Source organism: Rhamphochromis longiceps, linkage group LG15 (assembly GCF_057381845.1).
Source record: "Rhamphochromis longiceps isolate RC_006_pf linkage group LG15, R_longiceps_female_GT1.1, whole genome shotgun sequence".
Lineage (NCBI taxonomy): Eukaryota > Metazoa > Chordata > Actinopteri > Cichliformes > Cichlidae > Rhamphochromis > Rhamphochromis longiceps.
In genome coordinates this window covers 17,472,616-17,498,130 of record NC_140571.1, presented here as the reverse complement: position 1 = coordinate 17,498,130, position 25,515 = coordinate 17,472,616, and the positions used below count along the sequence as shown (strand labels likewise).

At 39.0% G+C, this 25,515-nt stretch overlaps 1 long non-coding RNA gene across 2 annotated transcripts; it reads left to right on the top strand.

The window, feature by feature from the left end:
• The first annotated feature begins 3,424 nt into the window (after positions 1–3,424).
• LOC146652485 (uncharacterized) lies at positions 3,425–6,351 on the top strand. 2 transcript variants are annotated; one of them, XR_014907719.1, is made up of 5 exons: positions 3,425–3,464; positions 3,586–4,201; positions 4,560–4,712; positions 5,085–5,170; positions 5,772–6,351. It is a non-coding gene; the product is annotated as an uncharacterized LOC146652485 (long non-coding RNA). The 2 variants fall into 2 exon arrangements; XR_014907718.1 differs by having other exon boundaries at positions 3,432–4,201.
• Positions 6,352–25,515: the final 19,164 nt, after the last annotated feature.

Below are 25,515 nucleotides of genomic sequence, written 5' to 3'. Positions count from 1 at the left end.
TAAAAAAGTATCTGTTCACATGTGTAGGCTGACCAACAAATTTGTATTTGTGCATTTTACAGCCACCTCCAGGAGAGTGTCAGTGCGGCTATATCCTGTCACTTTTGGCTTAAAGTTTGGTGTCATTAAAAGACCCAGTGCTGTAATTTTATCAAGCAGTATACAATAAATCCAACAGCCACTGGAAAAATGATCACTAATGAGCTACCATGGGACAGCAGAGGGTGTGGACCACCCTGCATCTCATTACCCTGGCACACTACAGCCATCATCATGCTGTCAAAAACCACTCTATACTCATCACTCACGACATATAGAGAGAGATGTGAGAAAATTGCACCCTGTGCATGCTTGAGTTTTAGATCCTGTGCCTGCCTCGAAAGTCAACTGATTTATGCTGGCAAACGTACAATTATGAGGTGCTGTTGTAGAACTTGTGATAATTGGGTTTCAGTTTGAACCCAACAGATGATGAAGCAGCCAATCTCAGACTATTTCAAGCCCTCAGTTGCGAAGAGAGAGGGCTCAGGCAGTCCAGGACTCAAGCGCTGAGGATATTCAGTACCACATCTGTATATCTTTGCCACATTTTCCAATGTTTATCCACTGATTATCCAGTTTAGGCCACAGGTAGGGATAGTTCTTTTGCATGTCTGCAGCTCTTTATCTTGTTGATTCAAACCATTTGTCCCCTTTGAAATGTGCACCAGAGCTGAAGCCATTCCAAGTGGCTAAAATCTTCACAAGGAATTTTTAACCACATTTCTTTTGCTCCAGAGATGACATTGCATTTCTTTTCCTTGTCTGATTCTGTAGTTGTCCTGTTTATTGTTTTGAGTCCTTGTCATCTCGCTACTGCTAATAAGGTTAGTTGAAAGTTGGTTCAAAATTCTCAAGTTATGTAACGGTCAGAATGATGTCATTTTCCTTGTGCTGTTTTAGGAGCTTTCTCTATGCTAGTAAAACAGCTGCATTTTATATCTGAGCATAATCACACACATTTGTATAAAATGCTAAAAAATAAGATTATCTCTCAACACGTAAAGGATAAGACCATATATTTGCTTTTGGTTTGCTCTAGACATCTTTCTGGTTTGACTGAACAACTGGGGCTGCTGGATGGTGAATGGATTAACTATTTGGCTCTTCTCGAAGTATAATAATGACTTCACTGCTCTCAGCTATCTGGGTTCACATCACAGAGTCACTGAAACCCCGGTGGCTTATCACAGCAGGCCATGGAAAACACTGCAAGATGAAAAATAAGGCAGGATTTAACTGTTTTTCCTGAAATCTGTGTTGAAATATTCTCGTTGTACTGTGTGTAGTCCTAATGCAGGTATCTGGTTATACAGATCGCTTGGTGTTTTAATAAAATGTTTCATACAACCCTTAATATGTGTCCGTCTCTACGGGAGCACTGTTATGTAACACTGACATACAAATATTTGAATAGCTGTGTTTTAGCTAAATAAATTCCAGAAGTTTCGAGTCAAGGCAACACAAAAATGGACCGAAAAGCACTCTAAAATACTGTAAACTAAAACAAACCATATTCAGCTCTCTTAACATCCAGTGACATATCCTAATGAGCTAATACCAGTCTGTGATGACCCATAAAGTTGCAGGGAATGTTCTGGGTCATGTGCCTGTGCTATAACATGCATGACATGTTGTGGGTATGTTCTTTGAAAGTAATCAAAATGCTACTTAAATACACTGTAAAGACTTAAGTTATAAATTTATGAGACCTTTTCTTTGCAAATAGCTTTTTACAAGGGACAGAATCTTTGTTTTTCCCTAATAATGTGTCCCCAGTGTGCGTAAGACACACAATATGTAAGAAAATCGGCTCTCCTAGTTAGCCATTCAGGTCTGAAGCTAGGAAACGATAAAACATCTCTTTGCTCTGATATTGTTTCTCTTTGGGAGGCAACGTGAACAGGTTGAGGAAGCATTATTTTGAAGGGGTTGTGAGGAGGCATTGTCTTGCCCCACTCCCACGTTGTCTAGGACCTGATGTTCCCTACAGCATCTGCTCGCCATTCCCAAAGTGCCAGGCCTCTCACTGAGAGGGAAAGTCATATTATTTGTGAGCCTGTCTCAGAACAAGAGCTTTACAGAGATATAACTTTGAAAAGGGCACAAAAAACAAGACTTGTGGAATCTCAGTGGATTTATGGGGATCATTGATCCTGGTCTGCAGCAGACTGATGACAGTATGCCCAAAGGAAAAAGATTTTAAAGCTTCTAGTTTAAACCTGGATGTTTTTCAATATGGGAATCAATCATGAAGGAAAAGCTGGATTTACCAGGAGGAAGTGGACTGAAATATTACTCCTGTGCTTGCTATTATTATGTCTCATTTTAATTCCTCGACTTACTCACTGATGTAAGTTGCATAATAATAAAAATGTCACAAAGGGCATGAAATTGAAGAAAGAAAATCTGCATCACGCTGAATAACATCTCCAATGAATCATCAAATCCTTCATGGTCCTGAGTCTTCTGATTCAGTGGTTTGTTTTTTTTTTGAGAAGGCATGGGAACACATACTGTTAACAATTCCTCCACCACAACCAGCTTAGAGTTACCTATCACCCAGCTAACATTTTTCTACATGTGCAAAACACACCAGATTAAGCAGCTTTTGGTGCATGTACCCATGATGGATAACAAGCTTGGTAACATTACTTGTCTAGATAACAAATATAGAAGCACTTAACATTGCAGGTACCCATCTCTGTCAGAATCACAAGAATCAGTTTTTTCACATATAATCTATTAATATAATAAAAATAATAATAATATAATATAAAACAACATATGTGTTCAATATCTGTCATATTGTGCACGTATAGTCCCAATCAAAAGTTTAAGACCACTTAAAAAATGGCAGAAAATCATATTTTGCATGGTTGGATCTTAACACAGCTCCAAGTAGAGCTGGAAGTGAGACAAAACATTTTTTTGAGCATGCAATTTAGTGAACTGAAACAGGCTGTTTTACAGCTGATCAATAGTTTAGGAGCATGTGCCTTTAAAAGGCCAAATCTGTGCAAAAATGTGTATTCATTGTCATTTTCTGTCAGGTAATCACACTTCATGATGCTCTGATGGCAAAGGCAAAAAAAACTTTCCCTTTTTGAACGTGGCCGGGTTGTTGAACTGCATAAGTACGGTCTCTCACCGTGCGCCATTGCTGCTGAGGTGGGACGCAGTAAGACAGTCATTTGGAACTTCTTAAATGACCTCGAGGGTTATGGAACAAAAAGGTCAATAATAATGGATTGGATTTATATAGCGCTTTTCAAGGCACCCAAAGCGCTTTACAATGCAAGCTACAGTTGTAGCCACAGCTGCCCTGGGGCAGACTGACAGAAGCGAGGCTGCCATATTGCACCATCGGCCCCTCTGGCCAACACCACACTGAAAAAAAGGGACTGGCCATCTCTTGGATTTATGTAAGCATCTTGCATGTATTTAACACAATTGCCTCATGTTTTAAAGTTAAATGTAACTATATAGTGTAAAAACTACATGATATGCAGAAAGGGTGTATTAAATTGTTCATATCATGTTCAGGTGAAGTAAGTCAATAAGATAGCAACGTTAAATCTCGTGAAACCACGCGTGATTTCATCTCGCGGGCTTTGGATCGTGGTTTAAAAAAGGCATCCATCTCAGTCAAGTCGAGCAGCCAACTCTACGTTTTTGGTATGTCTTGATTTTTTGAATTAATATTTACCATATTTCAGCCAAATGTAGTTAAACGTCTAGAGTGTCGCCATGTAACATGCTAAAAAAGAGCCGTTAGCTTATTTGCTGTTTTATCTGTTGTCAAAGAATTGGCGCTTTTTCATTTGAATTTGTCTTTGGCACAAGAGCCGTAATATCACATTAAACCTAATTACGAGGCACTCACAACATAATTTGGTTTTCTGTGTGAATAGATTTGCCAACTGACTCTTCAGTTACATTGTGTATTTACTGCACCGTGGTGTTAGTGAGATTTTGGACATTGAACAGCTTTAGCTAATATCATCAGCGGCATTATGCTAGCTTACATCCCTACCCCTCCTGCCCTCACCTGCTGTCCTTTTGTTTTTGTTTTTGTTTTTTTTGCTGCACATTGAGAGACGACCTCTATTCTGCATTTCACCAGGAGTCAGCTGATGGATTGTGGGTTCAAGGTGTTATGGTAAGAAAGTATATTCTATTTTCGTTTCTGTAACTTAATTATAATAGGTTTTTTATAATTATTAGGTGCATGCATACTCACCCTATTAATACAACTGAGAAATCCAAAATCTGCCATAGGTTTAACTTATACCTGTATGTATTGCCAGAAAGGTGATTACTGGACTCGCATTAATGCACACTTGAACTGAAATGAGGTTGTAACTTGTGGGTTGTTGGGTTGCAAATCAGAAACAAACATCTTTGGATTTTTTTTAATCCCATAAGATCTGGAAACACAGTTTTTATTCAACAAAACATTACTGATTAACCAAGCACAGTGCCTGCTGTTATTTCAAAATAATTTTATGTCATTTTAGATAAAATGCAGCATTCCAGTGCATCCCAACCATGCCTTTACAGTCAAGGTTTCTGACGGAGCTGAGTTTCTCTCTGACAGTCTGCTGAAAGTGTTTGCAAAGTGATCGGGGGAACAGGGCACAAAGCTAAAGGATGTAGCTGCCATTATGACAGTAAGAACTTTAAAATTCTTTAACTACAAAGTGTATATGTATTGCATTAGGTCAGTAAAAGATTTTTATGCTACATCCATTGAAACAGTCAACTATTACCTGTGAGTAATGATTCCACTAAAAGGATGCCATAATTTTCGTCATGCATTTACTGGCCCACTGAGAAAAATTTATCTTTTTTTAAAAAATAAATGTTCTGGAAACTATATATCCATAAAGTTGATGTCAAACAGGAACTTTTGCTATTGCTTTGTAGATGCTGGTGTTGCATGTTGACTGGTTTAAAAAGTCAAGAGTTTTTGTCTGGGATCATTTTCTTCTGTGCTACTGAAAAGTTCACAAATCTTTGTTTTCTTTGTTATAATACTCAAGGATGACATTAATGCTTGAAGTCCCTCATCAAAGTGCTCCGCATCTGTGTGAAAGACAATTGCAACATCTTGGTGCAGGAGTTCATGGTGAGTGTTTTATGAGTAGATTGTGGATTTGCAACATTTAAAAATGCATTTAGTTATCCACTTGATCCTCATTGGACTGGTTAGGACCAGTAGTCCTCTTTAATAATTTGAAGTTCACATGAGGCCTGGTAGTGAACTCGGCCGCCGGCCCTTGAGGCCCCACCCCCACCCCTGTATTAGGGGTCACATCAGTGTGAAAAAACTTTAAATTTGTCATTCTAATGAACAAAGGAAAATCCCACCAGTATTTACATTAGCTTTTGTTTGAAAAAAAAAAAAAAGACCAACTGACCAACAGCTAACCAAATTGTGGGGCTGAAAGTCTAAATTCTAACATCTTCTGAGTGACATAACCTGGATTTCTGATGGGCCGGTGTCTTTCTAACAAAAACTAATGTAAAGCATTTGAAATTATTATGTTTTTCACCCTCTCTTAGAAACTCTGTTAGACCATGAATGGCAGCATGGCAGGCCACTCTTTGGCTATAGCTATTTACTATGTTGCTTGCATTGGTTTAAATTACTCTAACATTAGAACTGGTAGATTCAAAAGAGATGAGTTTAAAAAGGAATCTTAAAGAAATGTTTTGTGTTTAACCAGGACTTGCCTGAGGCCACTGCACAGATTGAGAAAACCACAATGAACATCTGTCTCCAGAGATGCGCCAGGCAATGACTTTTCTGATGTTGTTCTTCAAGATCTGGATAACGTGACCTTTGCAGTAGCCATGCTGTTTGGACCTTTTTTATTCCTTCAACATGAGTTACCCATCACAACTCTGCTACACTTTTGAGGTGATTCAAAGGGTGGTAATGGAGTTGGATGCAACTCAGCTCTCAAGAAAAGCTCACAACTAAGACAAAACTGCTCCTGCAACGAAGCTCACTGTTATGCATGTGAGGTGACCAGCTCTAGGTGAGAGGACATTTAAATCTCACACTTGTTCTGCTGCATTTTTGAAGCTCAATTCCAGGAACGGATCGCAGGGTTCATTTTTATATACTCTGCAACTGCCATGAGGACGAGCTGTTTTTTGTTGTTGTTTGTTTTTCCTTTTGCTCTGTACAAGTTCTGTTTGTCTGTTTGGCAGCATTTTTAAATTTCTCTTTGTATTTTTTCTTTCTTTTACTAGTGAAGAGATGTAGCGTGAACAGTTATACAGTCTAAATATCCCATATGGGTCGTGTGAAATGGTATTTTCAGTTTCATTCAGTTGAAGTAAAGAACGTTGAATATTTCTAAGTGTGCTGTTTTGAACCAAGATGTCACAGTATGATCAGTGCTGTAATTTTTGACAGTCACTGTATCAATGTTATTTTTGCGTCTCTTGAATAAAGGTTTTGACCTGCAAGTGCTAATTTCTTTAGTTATTGGGGTAAAATGGGTAGTGTTAATAGGAAGGTGTTTGCCAATTCAGTAACCTAATTTAATGTTAATGGAAACTAACATTACCTCAAATTGTTTAGTTATAATTGTTGTTTAACTGAATCTTGATGTCAGAGGCCTTAAATAGAATGTTTTGTATTGTTCTTTCCCAACATTTTTCTAAAGAAACAGTCTAATTTCTTTGCTGCGATTGATTCCAGAGAACACGGAAGAACTGACATTATTTAACTGTTGATTTATATAGATTCAGTAGAGGAGTAATGTCAGTTTAATTCTTTAACTACTGCAGTGAAATTAGACATGTTGTTTTGAAAGGTTACTGGTGGATGCCAGCAACCATCTTGGAAGAGAACAATACAATCTGTTATAAGGCCTCCATTTGAAAATTGTGTATTTGATACTAGAATATAATAGCAAAATGTAATTTGAAGATAACATGTAGTATTTAAGTGACCAAGTAGTATTGGGTAAAAGTTATTGAATGGTGTTGGGATAAAGTGAGAAAATTGTGAAGGATTAAAATATTTCAAGAGCTCAAATTACTTCATCAAAACATGTTTAAGTCACATTTTATCAACACAAATTGCACAGATTTATTGAACATGAATAAATTGTGTTAATTTAACTCAATTGTTTAAGTTGCTGCCAAAGCAAAACATCTGTGTGCAACAAATGTCCACCATTGAATTAAGTAAATCCAACAACATATTTTTTTCAGTGCAGTAGGCGGTAGGGTGACACCACAACCATCAGACAGCATCTGAGACTGAAGGGCTTCAAAAACAAAAGGCCTCGTCTCCTTGAATGCCACAGAGCTGACCGTCTGGACTTTGCCAGGGCGCACAAAACATGGGACATTGAAAGGTGGAAGAATGTTTTATTTTCTGATGAGAAAAAATTTAACCTTGATGGTTCTGATTGTTTCCAACGCATGACAAGCAAATCCCACCTGAAATGTTTTCTACGCGCCACAGTAGAGGGGGCGCCATAATGGTCTGGGTTGCTTTTTCCTTCAGTGGAACAACGGAGCTTCAGGAGGTGCAGGAGCATGCAGGAGTGTCAAACAGCCGCTGGCTATTTTAAATTTAAAAATTACTTTCTTAAGAAAATAATTAGGTAATAAATTCCGTTACTTAAAAAGTAATGGAGAGTTAAACCTACAGTTTACTAAAGATTCAAAAACTTGTTACAGTTACAGTTAGAAACAAAGTTATCTCGAGTTATCGCATTTGCAAGGTATTCAGGAAATTTGACCACTGACCTTGAGGTTGAGGTCACTGAGATTCAAATTCACTGGAAATTTTTAGTAGCTGCACCTATGGCACTGATTTAAAAATCTTGTGTACTCTCATTCTCAATTTATAATTCATAAGATTTTCAGAAAATGTGACCTCTGAGATTCAAACTCATCTGAGATTTTTAGTAGATACAGCTTATCAGATTTCCCATTAGCCTTTTACATCTGAGGGGTAAAAATGACTGCACTTCTATTGGTAAGTACATCTACAAGGTGGGCCATTTATATGGATACACCGTAATAACATGGGAATGGTTGGTGATATTAAAGTCCTGTTTGTGGCACATTAGTAAATGTGAGGGGGCAAACTCCTCAAGATGGGTGGTGACCATGGTGGCCATTTAGAAGTCGGCCATCTTGGATAAAACTTTTGTTTTTTTCAATAGGAAGAGGGCCATGTGACACATCAAACTTATTGGTAATGTGACAAGAAAAACAATGGTGTGCTTGGTTTCAACGTAACTTTATTTTTTCACGAGTTATTTACAAGTTTCACTTTGTTCACAGCCATTGACATGTCGAAGAGGTTAACACGTGAGGAGCGGATCGAAATTGTGTTGATATCTGGTGAACGCAGTAACCGGGTCATTGCAGGAGATTTCAATGCAAGAGACCCTACGAGACCACCCATCTCCCATGCTACAGTTAGCAAACTGCTTGCTAAGTTTCGTGAAACTGGTTCAGTGTTGGATTTGCCAAAATGTGGACGCAAGAAAACTGTCACTAATGAAGAAACATCATTGGCTGTCCTAGCTTCATTCAGCAAGAACCCACAGTGTAGCACTCGCCGCGTGTCACTGGAGAGCGGCATTAGTCAAGCATCCCTTCGGTGGATATTAGCTACTCACAAATGGCACCCTTACAAACTCCAGCTACTACAGCATCTCAACGAGGATGACCCAGATCGGCGCAGAAAATTTGCAGAATGGGCAAAACAAAAATTGAAACAGGACCCTCAGTTCACGCAGAAGATTCTGTTCAGTGATGAGGCAAACTTTTATGTGAATGGTGAAGTTAACAAACAAAACCACCGCTATTGGTCTGACACTAACCCACATTGGATGGATCCCTGCAAGACTGTTGGAACAACAAAAGTGATGGTTTGGTGTGGTATAGGGGGTACAATGATAGTGCATCCATTCTTCATCAATGGAAACCTCAAGGCCACTGGATATTTGAAATTGCTACATGATGATGTGTTTCCCTCTTTATGCACTGAAGCTGGCACGTTCCCTGAGTTTTTCCAGCAAGCTGGTGCACCACCACATTATGCAGTGGTCCCCAAACCTTTTTTGCTAGGCCCCCCTTTGTTTTACAAGCAAAATGTTCGACCCCCCCCCCCCCCCACCCCCCCCACCCCCCACCCCCCCGCACGCACGCATCCTCCATCCACACGCACCCATATTTTGCTCCATTGTGATTTATTTCACACCTCAAACATTTAATAAACAATTAAGCAAATACAAGTAATCTGCAATAAATTACAGGCAGTAAGAAAATAAACTACTAACTCTTTTACGCTACGTCCCCACCTGTCAACCTTCTGACTCTCTCTTCTCGTCTGGAACATCAGGCCCACATTCTGCAAGAAACTGTTCTTTTTTTTGCAGAGACAATTTTGCAGTTGCAAGCAAACATGATTAACCTCTCACCTATAAATGAGTCTATCTACTGTGTGTGTGTGTGTGGGTGTGTGGCTTGACCTCACACGAACTTTGTCTTATGAGAAGAGAGGCCAATTCTCATGTGCATAATAACCTAACTGAAACTATACCTGTAATATGTTGAATAAATGTTTTAATCAAGAACCTCTACTAAAAGCTTAATCAAAAGATATAAATGAATAAAAGACAATAATGAATAACCTGGTTATTCAAATAACCTCATCCAGACAGCTCCTCAAAGTAACTTTCACAAGCACGCTCTGCAAAAGCCTGCGCTTCCTGTCTACTTTGGCACAGAGTGTACTCAGAGTTAGGCCTTTCTTTTATAATGCAACAGAATCAGCACATACACATTTAAGATTATAACAAGCATTCAAACGCATTTAAGATTATTGATTTACCTCAACAGTTTAAAGTGGTTATAACTGCACCTGTAATAAAGGCTAATTGGGTGCCAATATGTTTAAACATCTGACTACAATATCAATGCTCTGGATTATATTATCAATACAATGGTAATGATGATGATTAATAACAATAGCAGCAAAATAATTTCCCTGATCTCCACAACGGGTATTTTTGAAAATGCAGCTGTTTCGTCCACACGTAAACGGCGTTTTGATTCACCGAAAACTGAGATTTTTTAAAACTCCTTTTTTGCGTTTACATGTGGACGAGGAATACAGAGTTCATCACACAACGTCAGAAGTATGTGCCTTTTTTCACGTCACGCTGTGCACCATGTTATTGTTTACATGAGATGAATTGCAGAATGGCAGGTAGAGACAAAATACTGTTACTGTTAATCTGACTATCTGCAGGTTTTACACGCTTACATATACACACGCAGTTACCGTCCCTCCATTTACAAAGTCAGAGGCATCACGGTGTGATTATTTTACGTGTAGTTGTTTTTTTTCCTGTGTAATAATATTCTACATTGCTATCAATACATCTTTCAAAAAATGCCTCTCTGTGCAAAATGGGTTCAAAAACATAAACAACTGTGGGATACTGTTTGTCCATGATTTAGACAGGGGGAACAAATTGTGGCAGGATCAGCCTGATATTATTTGTATCCCGCTGTAACTTTACTGTATAAAGTATAGTATAGTATGTATATCTCCAAAATGTCAGGAGTAGTTAGTCAAGAAGTGTTTGTGAACTAAAAATCAAGAATGTGTGATACTGTTTGTCCGTGATTTGAACAGCCCAGTGCGTGCTCCCGATGAAGGGAAAGCCAATTCTGCAGGGGAGACCTACCTCGGCACTTGTGCAGGTGAAACCAAAGGGCAGATATGCTTCACCATATTTTCTAGTCTTTGGCTTAGAATGAAGTTGGTTTGGAAACATATTCAGCTATGCTTCATCTCCTGCTTTGCTTTTGTGTGGGCGCCCGTGCTAGCGGTGTTCAAGAATTTGTTTGTTTTTTCCCCCTTTTCATACCGTGCCCCCTGTAAGGGGGCCCCACACTTTGGGAAGGTCTGACATTATGGGTGCCAGGTCCGAGCATTCCAAGATGAACAGTTTCCTGGAAAGTGGATTGGTCGTCGTGGGCCAGTTGAATGGCCCCCAAGGTCTCCCGATCTGACCCCCTTAGACTTTTATCTTTGGGGTCATCTGAAGGCAATTGTCTATGGTGTGAAGATACGAGATGTGCAGCACCTGGACTGGAACTACGGATAATGGACGCCTGTGCTGGCATTTCTCCTGTGGTGTTGCTATCAGTGTGTGAAGAGTGGGAGAAGAGGGTTGCATTGACAATCCAACACAATGGGCAGCACATTGAACACATTTTACAACTGGTCAGAAACTTGTAAGTAACTCGTGAAAGAATAAAGTTACGTTGAAACCAAGCACACCGTTGTTTTCCTTGTGACATTACCAATAAGTTTGATGTGTCACATGGCCCTCTTCCTATTGAAAAAACAAATGTTGTATCCAAGATGGCCGACTTCTAGATGGCCACCATGGTCACCACCCATCTTGAGGAGTTTGCCCCCTCACATATACTAATGTGCCACAAACAGGACTTTAATATCACCAACCATTCACATTTTATTACGGTGTATCCATATAAATGGCCCACCCTGTACATGGAAACTGAATTACATGGAGAGTCAAAAGTACTTGTACTACTTGACAAAATTACAATCAAATAAATGCTATACTATTGCTGATCTCTCAAAGCAGAAAATATGTTGTGTGAAGATTTTGTGCCTTTAAAAATCCACTGCAATCATAAAATAAGACTAGACTGACTCAGAGTTTAAAAACAAAGACACGATACATTACATAACACTTATTTTTCTTACATACCCCAGGCACTTCATCATAATTTCAGTGTTTTAAGATTGTACTTGTACCTCTTTACACAACAGAAATGGAAATTTTTTAGCTGTTTTTTCCAAAATATATATTTTTAAATAACTCGTCCATCCCATTTGATTGGGTAATAAGCGACCCATTACCAAAAATGAGTTTGACATGCTTCCCATAGATTTTTTATCTTAATGTTTTTGGTAACCCTTTGGATGGATTAACCTCAGGTTATGCACCACTGACTACATGGGGCATTTAAAACGAGCTCTGCATGACATTTTTATCAGTAATGCAGGTTTTTTTTGTTTTTCTTTGGAGTTTGGGAGTTGATAAAAGCTCAGCACATCATTTGGGACTCTGAGCAGTAACCACTACTTAAAACACATACAAAAGAAAGCTTTTTTTCTCAAGTAGGAAAGTTTTATAAGAGTCTTTATATTATAAGCCTACACAGTATCCTGTTTGCGCTGGATATGCTGCAGGACAGGCAACAATTTATTATTCCAAAACACATCATGACAAGATGATTACATGAAGCAACACAACAAAGTGCACTCAAGGATTCAAGGAATCTCTTTGGCACTCTGTGACGATGCAAACCACACACACACACATACACACACACACACACACACATGTGCGTATAAGCCCTGTAGACTGTAGACCCTTCCCACTTGTCAATGAATCCAAACTAAATGAGCCAGCATCTGGTTCATCTCAGTTTATCCTCCAAATCTTGACCCACTCCTTGTTATGTAATATTTACAGATGCAAAACAATTACATAAGGATTACCTTCTTGTCATAGATAAATAGACATGCATTTCGGTAAATGTATAAAGTATAAAGTAGCATCTGGACACAATATATTTAATAAAACACACAATTTATTTAACCCTTTGATCCCTTTGACTTAGCAGGAGACATTGAATTTAATGCATGAGTTGTTTCAGCGTTCACTGGATGCTTTCATATAAGGTTGGAAAGTTCAGTCATTGTCATTAAAGGCTTTGAAGCTATAGCACGTGTCTATATTATGGATGGAAGTACAGTATAAGGTGATTCTTCACATCGGGGGACATCAGCATTTTGCACAATCTTGTGGAAAAAAGCATTTACTGTTACAAGAAAGCATACCTTCTTCTGGGAGGGTGGTCATACTTATGCAAGCTGTAGCCGTTGAGATCCCAGTTCAGAGATCTTTACGGCTTAGAGTCCAGAAGATGACATAACATGGGTACAAGTTATTGATTAAAAATGTGTTTGTTTGTTTTTTTTATTTAGTAGGACTGCAGCTGCTTAAAAAGTTCCTGGGCTTGATTTCTGTTAGTCATCCAAAGGAGAGCAAGAAAACCTGTGCGTATAAGGGCCAACAACTTATGATAATTCCTAATGGTGCAATAAGAATAAGAACTAATTAGCTCATAGTAACTCGTGGCTAGAGTGCCAGTGGAAACTCTGAAAGTGAAAAATGAACGTATCAATTAATTTACAGAAAAGTTTCTCATGGCACGCCATGAACCTGGGCTCAAGTAACTTTCAGTGACAACACACACACACACACACACACACACACACACACACACACACACACACACACACACACACACACACACACACACACACACACACACACAAACAAAAATAACCAAAAAACAACAATAGGTAGAAGATGAGACAGCTCGACTTGACTCAACTCAGTTTTCATCTCCAAGCAAGCTGAGTCGGAAAATGTGACGTAAGCAGACTACATGTCACTGATTGGCCAGTTGATGGTGTGACTCGATGAGTCATGAGAGCAACTCCTTCATTAAAATCAAAACCGCCCTTTTTGAAACCCTCCCTAAACCTAACCAAACAGTGGTAAAAACAATAGTAAGCAGAGAGTTTATGAAGTCCCAAAGAAGATCGTTGATTGTTTTACACCTCCCATCCTTCCATCCTCCTGTTGTTAAAATTTGTTGCTGTTTGAGCAAACCAACAAAGTTTTCTGCTCATCAGCCTGAAATGGGTAATCCTATTGTTTTCTAGCAATTTGTTGAAAAAGAAAGGAACATGGCTGATGCAAAGCCATTCACAAGCTCAGTTTTTCATGTAAATTAAAAAAAACAAACTAATATATATGAAGAATTAATCAAAGTCAAAATTGAATACTCAAAGAATAAGCAAATTCTGGGTGGTTAAATAAGTAGAATGATTGTTCATTTAATGCCACCCAACATAGCTATTGGCAACTCAAATAACCTCAAAAAACAACAAAGCAGAAAGCTTGTAGAAGTTGGATCAGGGAAACTTCTGACTGGCCCTATTTGCTTTTATTGCAGCTTGTGCATGTGCATTGCGGTTTGTGTTATGATTTTATTGAGAAAGTGTGCGCTCTTACTAATTAAATCATATTTATGCCTGTGTTTTATCTGGTCAGCCCTTTGATTCTAATTTTTTTGTAAAGCACTTTGGTCAGCATGTGTTGCTTTATAATTTGCTATATAGACAAGCTGCCTTGAGTTCAAAGTAAACTCAATTTTTTCTCTTGGTGTTTCAAGTGATGCAAAAGCCACAATATGTTTCTCCTTAAGACTAACTGCCACTCTCAAACACACCAAAAAAGGCAATTTAGGCGCTGGGTTAAACTTAGAATGTATTGTATCTGAGCGGCTGTATTGCTTTCAATGTCTCATTGTTGTGCAGTGTCGTTGCACACAGTCACTTCCGTGCTGCTGTATTATCCCCGGATAATCCTACTGTGGAATCCGTGTACTTTGCTGCAGGCAAAACAGTAGCAAGGTGGTGAACTTTTTGACCACACAACACCTGGACATAAAAAGAAACTGAACTAAATTTAGATGTGCAAAATAGAAGTCAGCCCCAAATATATCTTTGTTCAGTGTTCTTTCTAAGTCTGTATGTGCATGAGCTCAACTTTACTGAAATGTATGCTGCAAAAGAAAAATTCTATATGTTCGATGCTTCAGAAATGATCACTACATAAAAGGGAGAAAATGCGTAAAAAGGTGCACTTGATTGAATATTTCAGCATTTAAAAGAAATACAATAAATAAATAAATACAGTGCTGTGCAAAAGTCTTGAGCTACCCTTCAGCTGTTCTTGTTTTTTTTTTTACTTTGTCTTGACCAAAGTCTGCAGGCTTTGTGAAGGTATGTAAAAGCATAAAAAGACACTTAACTCAAGGGATGAACCAGTGTGGTGTCTAAACATAACATTAGGAAAAGAACCAAAGGGTGTGTATCTTTACTCTGTTACTAATAGCCTCTTCCAAATCTATGAAAAACAGTTGGAAAGAAATAAAATAGTATTTTTGCATCAGAAAGGTGGTTTCCAAAGAGCTATTAGCTGAAAATGTTATATCTCAGCATGGCATGGTGCAGTGTTTCAATAAAAAGAAAATCTATTCAATTCAATTTCAATTCAATTCAATTTTATTTATATAGCGCCAAATCACAACATAATTCGCCTCAAGGCGCTTCATAGATACGGAAACTGGGCTAATGGTGGAGAATAAAGAGTTTAAGTTAAAAAAAACAAAAAAACAAAAAAAACAGACCTGACACAGCATTTCTGGGCCTTCAGCTGATCCATCTACTGTTTATTGAAGCCTCATCAAAAATTATCATTGTTTAGGAGAGAGAAAATTGGTGGAATTATTTACAGAGAATATACTTTCAGCTGTTTCTTAAGACTACTTACAAGAAAGCTTGTCTAAGACAGTTGAGGGTTTGTAGAAGAGTAAAGGCTGTCACACCAAATACTGATTTCCAAGTTTGTTAGAACTGTGCAAACGTGTTGCCTTGTGTATGAGGGGTGTCACAAGACTTGCAGAGGACTGTATTAGTTTGCTTTAAGCCTTCGAAAGATCTCAAACTGGAGCTGATCTCATTGTTCTGACACGACATGTTTCATCATTCGACCTTAACAAACCCTGTATCTGTCATCCTTGTTTTCTGTTACGTTCTGCTTCTAATTTCAAGTGCTCGGATATACAATAAAAACTGAACTTGGCATGGCTGTAAAAATTCTTTTGCCACTGAGTGCAAAGCTTTTAGAAGTATGAGCAAGACCAGCTGCAATAAAACAGATGGCAAAGTTAGCACTGGCAGATTTAAAGCTTGACAGATTTCCTTTTTAACTGCATATTGGGTTTTGAAAAGCATTATAAGCAGCTGCCAGATTTCATCCTAGAACTCCTCCGGTGGTGTTTGTGAGGATTCTTGAAAGTCCTACCATTCCTTCTTGCTTGAGTCCATTATCATCCGATCTAAATTATTCATCAGATATTTAAAATCTGTGCCGAGAACTTGCAGGCAGGAGAGGAGAAAATTGAACAAACACTGCTTAGTGACGGCTCCAGCACTGGTACCTGTTTTGGTTTTGATGGAATCACATTCAAAGTGTTGAAAAGCACACATTCCATCACATTTCCTGGTCTGCACCCCAATCAGGGGCTGCTGTGATTTGTTTTATGCCTGGTGTTATTAGCTTTATCTGCACCAGGCCTGCCACTGAAATATGTTCGTCTGTGCTTTGGAGACCTTATTTGCTGATTCAGCTACAACACGAGCATCACAAAAACAAGGCTGTGGATTTCGTCTGCAGTAGAAGCAAAGCCAAGCCACTGGTGGTGCTGTTTAGGCCAAAGACATTGCACAAAAAATTTCCAGCAAAACTTTAACCTCACAATCGAGATAATCTTTTCAAGCTACTTCAATGTGGATTAAGAGGAAATTTGTCTGGTTAACAGATGTTTCTATGAGGGAAAATGTTTTAATCATCTCGATTTTTTGTTTTTCACACCATGAATCACGCTTTTTGCTGCATGCAAACCCCAAACCTCAGCGTTACTTATGATCCATTTGCTGCCTTTGGTCACTTTGATGTTTAAAGAAAGATGAAAGAGCTGAAAAAGTGGCAGGGGATAATAATTCTAATGTGGTTTTAAGTATTTGTGTTGTACATTGTGGCAACCACTGCAGGATCACGGGAAGCTGTCAAAGCGAAGTGCATCCAATTACAGTAAATGTGCAGCCGAGCAGATAGCGTGAGCGAGAAAGATTTAAGTATTTGCTGTCGCTCTTGGCTTTTTAGGGTGTTAGCCTTAATTTAGCCAGTCTAGAAAGAGGAGCTTAGTTCTGTCTTGCACAGTTTGCGGCTGAACAACGGTTCAGGTAGCAGGCTTCCTCATATGAATCCACCTGTATACATTCCACACAGGTGGATTCATGTGACCACGTTAAAGCAGCGATTTCAAGAATGTCAAGTGTGATGATTTTCTGTTCACTTCGTTCCTCGGGAATGTTTTTTATTTGTGTTGCAAAAATGATGAGTCATATTGTAGAATAGTTATTGTATGCAAGACAAAAATAATCCACTAGATGTTTTAGTAAGAACAAAAGTTAGAAAACAGAGAAGACTTTGCTTGAATGTATTAAGTGTGGGCAGTAATAGCAAAGCTTGGCCAGTGGGCAGCTATGACATGATAATAAGAAACGGTAATTGTACCATAGCACAGCAATATACTGTAATATAGACAGTGTGCTCAACTGGTTGTGGTTTTAATCACATGGCTGTAACTGCACACCTCTCAAGACTTTACAGAGGTTGTGCTTGACCTGTTTTCTTCCATCGGTGATCTGTTCCCATTTATTGGATCAATGACACTAATCAGAGCCATTCAAAATAAGTTCTTTTTCTGGTTTGGCAAGGTTTTCCAAAATACTTCTCTTAGGGAACAAATGTGATACATAACAGAAGGCAAACACATCAAATCAATTAGCCAACTGACTATGCGATGGGATCGTCTTTCTACATCTGTCATACCACCCCTTTAGAGGAAGTCTTTAAAACTGCTTGGCACCAACAAAAGGACATTGCTTTGCATAAGAAAACAGAAGGTCATTGTTGTCTGGTCCTAACAAGTAGCAGCATCCTCTTTGTAAACAGACACAGTACAAAAAAAACATTGTGTTTAGACTGGACAAAATTTCTGTAGCTCTGAGGGATTTGAGTTAACATCAGGATGTGCACGTTGCTCACAGTGAAAAGCTTCACATGATAAGGTTTAGGTGGATTTATATCATCTTAGTGAAAAACACAAAACAAAAATAGAGCTCTTAAGATTGTTGTTAGCAGGTATTTGGTCTGGCAGTCTAGCGCAAAGTAGTCAGGTGACAGACAAACAGACATGGTTGCTAACCACAGACCCAGCTGCTTGGTCAAATGCATTTCTTATGCCGTACTGAAGATAATAGTAGGCTATAATAGGAAGGCCATAGTAGGAAAAATGTGCCACTGCATTGCATGTTTGCAGAAGAAGACAAACAGCCATTGGAGCACCCGTCATGTATTGACCTTTTGGAACCATGTTTGTGCTATTCGTGGTGTGATCCATCTTCATCTCCAAGTTGTGTCACCTGTCAAATTTTTCCCGTAACACTAAGAATGTCGCACTCCATCTGCCAGGCTCCTGCATGCCTCAGGCATTTCACCTCAACTGTGAACGTAGTTTTTCCTTTTCATTCCTCATTTGATCTCTATGTGACATGTACGAAGCAATAAACTTCACAACTGATGCATTTCTACATATCTCCTTTGGTGGGTGGTTGAAATCAAACACTGTCGTGTGTATAACTATATAATTCAGTGTTTATCATAACACTGAATTAAAATGCGAAATGAATGTAAAACAATATTTTTGATGCAAAAATTGAGTGAAAGAGCAGGCCGACTGTATATATTTCAGTCTGAAGCAGCTGCTTACTTTGGAGAATATCATTAATTTCCTGCCAGTGTTGTTGGACTTGGTCAGATTTCTGCTCTGGAGCGGTTAGCTTGGCTGAGATGACGGAGGGCAGTTGCTCACCACAAAGTCTCTTATTTCTCATCAGAGAGCAGCAGCACGAGGAGAAGGATGACAGATACTCTCACATGGCTAATAAAACAAAAGCACTCGATTTCCTGCTACTGATTCGTGTGAACGGAGCAATCCTGCGGAGGCGTTTAAGTGAATGATATGCACTAAATTGTGCCTTATACTGACAGGAATAAGAATTAGATGTATAAATATCTCAGTAACCAATCACAAAACATGTTTTTTCCATCAGTGTGAGTGTATGCATGTCAATCTGTGCAGCATATATGGATATATTTAGACCCTTGCCCACAACTACTTCCTGGGGGCTCTCAGCAATAGGAATTTCTTACATGACATCATGCACACATTACTCATGAGTTTCCGGGACCTGATATAACCATTCCTGCTTGGGAGACATTTGTATAGCCTGAATGGTTGAAACTGGTTCCTGGAAGTTTCTGGCTGTTACTGGTTAAACTTGGTTGTAAACTTGGTGCACCAAATAGTGATTGTTTTGGTTGCTATCAGATTGACACAGTTGCCAGTAGTTTTAATGTTTGCCTACATAAGTACTCGCTAAACAGCCATAAAACCTAATTAAATGTGATGCAAACCACAAGCACAGTAATTTGTTAGTGACCAAAACAATTACAAGGAAGTTCTGACTGACTGCTCTCTAATCTTGTGTGAATGCTGGACAAGTTAGTGTCACATGGTTATCGGTCATGTGTCTGCAAAACCTGAAATTATTCCCCTTGCTATATTCTAAAGAAAAAAGAACAAAAGTTTATATAATCTCACATAACCCAGCCAACATCTGCAAAGTGGATAAAAATAATGTTGATGTGACTACTCAAAATCAATCGCTCATTAAGTACTCACTCTTCCTTATACGAGACTTATCCACTGTATGCAAATTAAACTCAGATCATTTTTTGTGTTGTTACATCAAAGAAAAGTAGAAATATTATAACTACTGTATAGCTGTAATACATAGTATCACCTTATGTTATTAAAGCGAACAATTCAGCCTATTCACAGATCCAGAAGACACTGAAACACGACTGTCAACACAGTTAAACTGTAGCATCCTATGGCATTTAAGGCTAGGATTATAGTCCCTTGTGTTCCTTTTACCATGTTTCATGGACCAGTGCAAAGTTGGTCCCTCCCATTTACCCTCTGATGATCAAATTTACATCATATTTATTTATTATTTACAGATATTACCTGAAAATTTGGTCACAGCAACACAATCATCACTCACAACTGTCCCTAACTGGCCATATTCTTCTTCCTCTAACCCTGCCCTGTTCTCCAAAACACAATTCAACACTTGGCGTGTTGATAAAGTGCATAACAGCCAGTGCTAATGCGCGCAATGTTATCAGAACAGAAGATCCAGGAGATGATTCACATGTAGGAGGAGTGGAACGGCTGCACAAGAAGACTACCTTGAAGGGGATTGTGGCCAAATTTAAACCAGGTATGACTTTAAGCTTGTTAGTCATGAAATGGAAGATGTATATACACCGAAACAGCTTGGGTGCACACACAGACACACACATACTTGTATTTACACTGAGATTTTTGGCATAGCTGCGTCTCCAGTCACGGTTCCTCTCGGGATGGCAAACACTTTCATACAGCCATCTCACGGCTGTACTCCTGTTCCAAACACAGCTTCCATCCCGTCACAACACGCCTTCTTCAATCAGCTCACATTTATTTCCCTCCTGTGCTCCTCAATGGGCCTTTATGGACCATTTTCATTACACAAAACCCACCTTTGTTCACCACAGCCTCTTTTCGGGAAGAGTCGATCTACATTTTTCTGCAGAGAAATTCTTTGATGTGTGGCTGTTTCCACTGGAATCGACGTAGTTCAGGAAAACTAAACAAAATTTCATGCAAGCAGGGTCACAGGCCATCTGCTGTTTTGTATATTATGTAATTCAGCCTGTCATCTGGGGAAAATAGACGGAGGTGAATGTCTTCGATGTAATAAATCAAGCAAGAGTGAGATAACATATGTTCAATTCCAGCATTGTCATCTACCACTCTCGTTTCAACCCAAGGTCAGTCAGGAATTGGGCTTCTGAACTGGATTTCACAAGCACCAGTTAATTTTGACACAGAAAGTAAACAACAAGCAAATTAGGGACTAACCAAACATCATTTGGAAATTACTTTTAATCAGGCCCATTTCCTTTAAGTGGAAATGTAACAGAGCTAAAACCACAAGAAAAACCTTTTCAATTTGCGTGACCAGAGTCATCAAAACATACCCCAAAGGCTGAAAAAGAGGAGAAGTGAGAAAGAGCTGCACTGCCCTTACATATGTGGGCTTTCTGTATTTTGTGGACTTTAATGACAGGAAAACAGTCGCATCCTGTTTCTGGTATTTAACTTGTTAAACCTGTAAAGATTATTGAAAGTGTTTTAATCAAGCAGTCACATACACAGCAACACATGCTTCTTACTGCAGCCTCCAATATTCTAATATTCAGAGCAATTTCAGCTAATAGTAAATTAGTCTTTTTCGCTCTACCTGTCTTTTATGCACCTTTACATTTCATACCAGGGAGTTGTCTAAGCTTGTTTCCTGGCAGTGGATGTGCATGTCACCCACTAAGTTGATGACAGTGACAAACTGGATTCCCACATCCCACTGAAGGCTGTCATCTCCATATGTCATCTACATGTGGCCTACTGTAAATCTGAGAGTAACCGATAAAAGAAGGCAAATGACCAAAGACAGATTGTACAAGGTAATTAAAAATTCATTCTAGGCATATCTGGGTTCACTGAGTGTCTGTGGCTTGTCTTATGTAAGATAGCACCTGGGTGCCTTAAAGCATGCAAGAAATGTGGTATGTGATCATGTGCTTTGAGGGCACCGCCTTGTCTGAATTTGTAAAAAACAGTGCTTTTAGAAAATAGTGGGATGCACATAGTCAGGAACAATACTCACTTTTCTCTCTTGTTTAAACACTCTCAAAGTTCAAACCTTCGTAGAAGAACAAGTCCAGTATTATAGAATGAAAACAAAGGAACCCGTGGTTGCCTTACAAACTTACAAACATACAGTACAGCACTTCAGAGTCACACTGCTAGCGATCAAAGATTTATGTAAATTTGACAAGGTGAACGCATTCTGCACCGTACAGGAGACACGGCACAAGGTTGATTTACAATGGTCTACAGCCAATCAGGAGGCAGAAAACAATGCGCTGTAAGAAAAAAAAAAAAGCATGCAAAATTGCACCCAAAAAAAAAATCTGCGAAACTGCGAGGCCGCGAAAGGTGAACCGCGTTATAGCGAGGGACCACTGTACATAATAAAGTGTCCGGTGAGTGTACTATAAGCAGGCATTAACTCATAAAAAAGGTAAACTTGTTTACATTCTCTTTTTTACTGGGAGAGATTTATCACTTATCCAGTGTGATGGTTTTAAATACTCCAGTAATAATTTAGTAATGAGCACTGACCAGGTAGGAAGGATAAGAATCATGAGATCCCTCTCATATATGCAGCAAACAAACAAGACATTAAATTCGTTCGACTCAGCGCCATGGTGGTTACAACTGTTGCCTCACAGCAAGAAAGTACTAGGTTCAAATTCACCATCTGGTTACTTGAGCTTCCTCCCACAGTCCAGACATGTAGTTAGTGGGGTTGGGTTAACCGATGAATATAAATTGGGCATAGGTGTACCCTGCCTGTCACACTATGGCAGCAGGTATAAATGGATTGATGGATAAACTTCCAACCGTGCCCGAGTGGATTTTAGAATATAAATAAATTGTTGATTCAGCTTAAAAAGTGATTGTTCTCGGTAGAATGCATCATGGATAATCTATGCATGCTTTTCCTTTATTTCATTTGGTCTTCATTATTCTGCACGATTACATGTCTTCCTTAGTTATACAGAGTCGCATACACTGCTTAAAAAAGAAGCTGTTTCTTGTTTGGTTCCTTTGAGGTGGTGATGGAAATCCTAGATAGCTAAGCCACAATAAATCAGAGGGAGGGAATTGAAATTCTTTGTAAACATGCTGAAGAATCCCTTGTTGACAGCTGTGGAAACGGCTGCGTTTTTCCTTTGATTCTACTCAACATTTAATTGAGTCTCTGGACTAAATACATTGACCACGCCACACCATGATGTCACAAAACAACAATCAAACAACAAATGTTGGTCTTTAGACAAAGTCTACTGTAAACTGAAGGTTTCTTCCTTTCAGTATGTGGTTTCTGTGGTGGGCTAATGCCCGTAAATAACAGAGAAGGAAATGGGTAAGAAACCACAGAAAAACATGGACACACACATAACTCATCACCCAATTTCTCTCTGTCTGTCTGCAGTTGTTTGATTTTTTTTTATTCTTCTTCATCAGGAATCTGGATGTCTGGTCAAGGCTCATCCCTTAAAGATCTAAGATTACAGCTTAAGTATCACAGACTTCCAAGGCAGAGAGGGCCAAGCTCAAACTACACCAGCTGCGTAACTTCACAAACAAATCTGATTAATCCAGGGCAATAAATTTGCAAACCAAATAATTACATGTGTTGGGGGATTTTGAGCAAATACTTGCTGATGAATACATCTCAAAGCTGCAGAAAAACAAAGTCCCTCTTTTGTGTAGTTACATGGATAAAGCCAGGTTTCTTAACATCAAGCATAAAAGCTGCACCCTCACAATCTTCATATATATCAAAGCTTCTGGATGACAGAGGAGCCAGTAGACCTGCATTGCTGACAGAGTGAAAGGTGCAGAGGGATTCTGAAAAAGTGTGTGGGTGGCTGGGTATCAGTGTGGGTTTGTTAATTGATAACTTGACCCCCCACATAGACTCTCATACTTCAAACGCTTCCAGTTAAGTAGCAGTGCCCCTGCTGCTGCAACACTTTATGACAAAGTTCACTTGCTTGGCAAGGGTGCTTTTAACTCCATGTAAGTACATCACGTCTTAAATTATTTAACCAGGAAGTTCATGGAGCTTCAAATCTTTTTTCAGGGGAAACATGAGGTCACATACCTTATACCACTGAACATAACATGTACAGATTTCGACCAAAAATTAAGCAAATGAGAACAAACAAGTTACATAATAACAAAACTCAAAGTCACATGACATAGTAGTGAAAAGTATAATATACTGAGGACACGGACACAACCCCAGCTCCTGTTAAAGTTCTGTCAAACAGGATTAGGCTGCTTTCTTTGCTAAGGCATTGTGGGAGCTCAGGCATTGTGGAAGCATGAAGAATGAAGATAAAAGCCTGGGTAATCCTGGATAAAGTTAGAAATATTACTTTAAATAATTGTCTATATTGCACTTTGACTGTTGCATGTCTGTTTTTCACCCCCACGCTGTCCAGAAGTGTTCCAGTTTTAAAATCTCTCTCAGATTTATAGTAGGTAGTAGTACAAAGGTTTTAGGTTTTGTGCGATATGTGGGAAATATCCATCTCCACCTTATCCAAAGTTGTGACTTGGCATTACAACAGTGGAATTTAGTCATGTGGGTGGTCAGAGGAATGATCTGGTTGGCCTGAGTTTATATACTTAATGTGATAATGAGGTATTTCATTTAGCATCTGTGATGAACTGACTTCTGTGAGTTTTGTTACTTGTGAGTCTTTTGTTTCGACACCTCTCTAGGGCAATTCAAAAGGAGCTGACAGGACCTTGTGGCCCTCTTTTGAATATCCCAAAAGGTTTAGAAGTGTGGAAAGAAAGAGGAAGTTGCTCTCTCTTTCCCCTCCCATTAAACATCTCTATTTTTCCTTTCTACTGAAACGTGATGGAGCCACTGCTGTCGTCTCTAAGCACAACCTGTCATTGTGGTCCACATTTTCCCAAGGATTACTGTCACTGGCCTCTTCCTTTTGGCCAATCACGGTGTCACTCACGCTGCCCTTGATTACAGTGGCTGGCAGGTCGATGTGAAGGTAATCGCTATTCGCTTTCTAATCCTTATTCTCATATTTGGGAGAGAGAGAGCCCGGTGGATCTTCTCACCACCCATCACTCCTCTCAACTCTTCTCACTTTCTTTCATTTCTGTCTGTTCTCTCTCCCATGCCGGTCAGCCGCACAACGGCTCCATTCTCCTCCCTGTCCTTCTCCCAGTTAAATGCTTGGATAGGCCATTAAGTGCTTTAATGATGCACAGAAGCGTGAATGATTTCAAAGAGAAGCAATGTCACCTCTGAGACTTGTGAATGTGTTTAATCACAGATTTAAGGTATTATAATCTCTCTGATGACAATATTAAAGTTGAATCCAAGGTAAATTGTATTCTCACATAAAGCTCTTAGTGGGATCAAAAGCATGTAGCCGTGGGAGTAAAAATAAATGTATTATCAAAGCTTTGATCTCATTCCACGGTCCCTATTTCTGTGATTGCACAGTGAAAACAAACAGTTTGTGTCAATTTAATGTACTAAGCCACAATATATTAGCCTTCAATAAAATGTGTCTCAGCAATGTTGGGAATATTTTTATTGTGCTGTGTCCTTCAATATTTATTCTTTTCTAGTGAAAGTACGCATAGTGAAACGAAAACTGACAATATTACATAATAAAAATGTGAGGTCTGATGTTTATTTGACTTCGTTTTAAAGGTCCACAGTCTATCAAGATTATCAGTATTAGTACCACTTGTTCCTGGAATCTATATTTCCGGTTTCAGGGCAAAATGCAAACAGGTGTGGGTCTTTGTATACCTGTATACCTTTGGTTTGGAGCTATTTTTGCACACAAGAATCCTGGATCTTACCCTTGTCTCATGCATTATTGA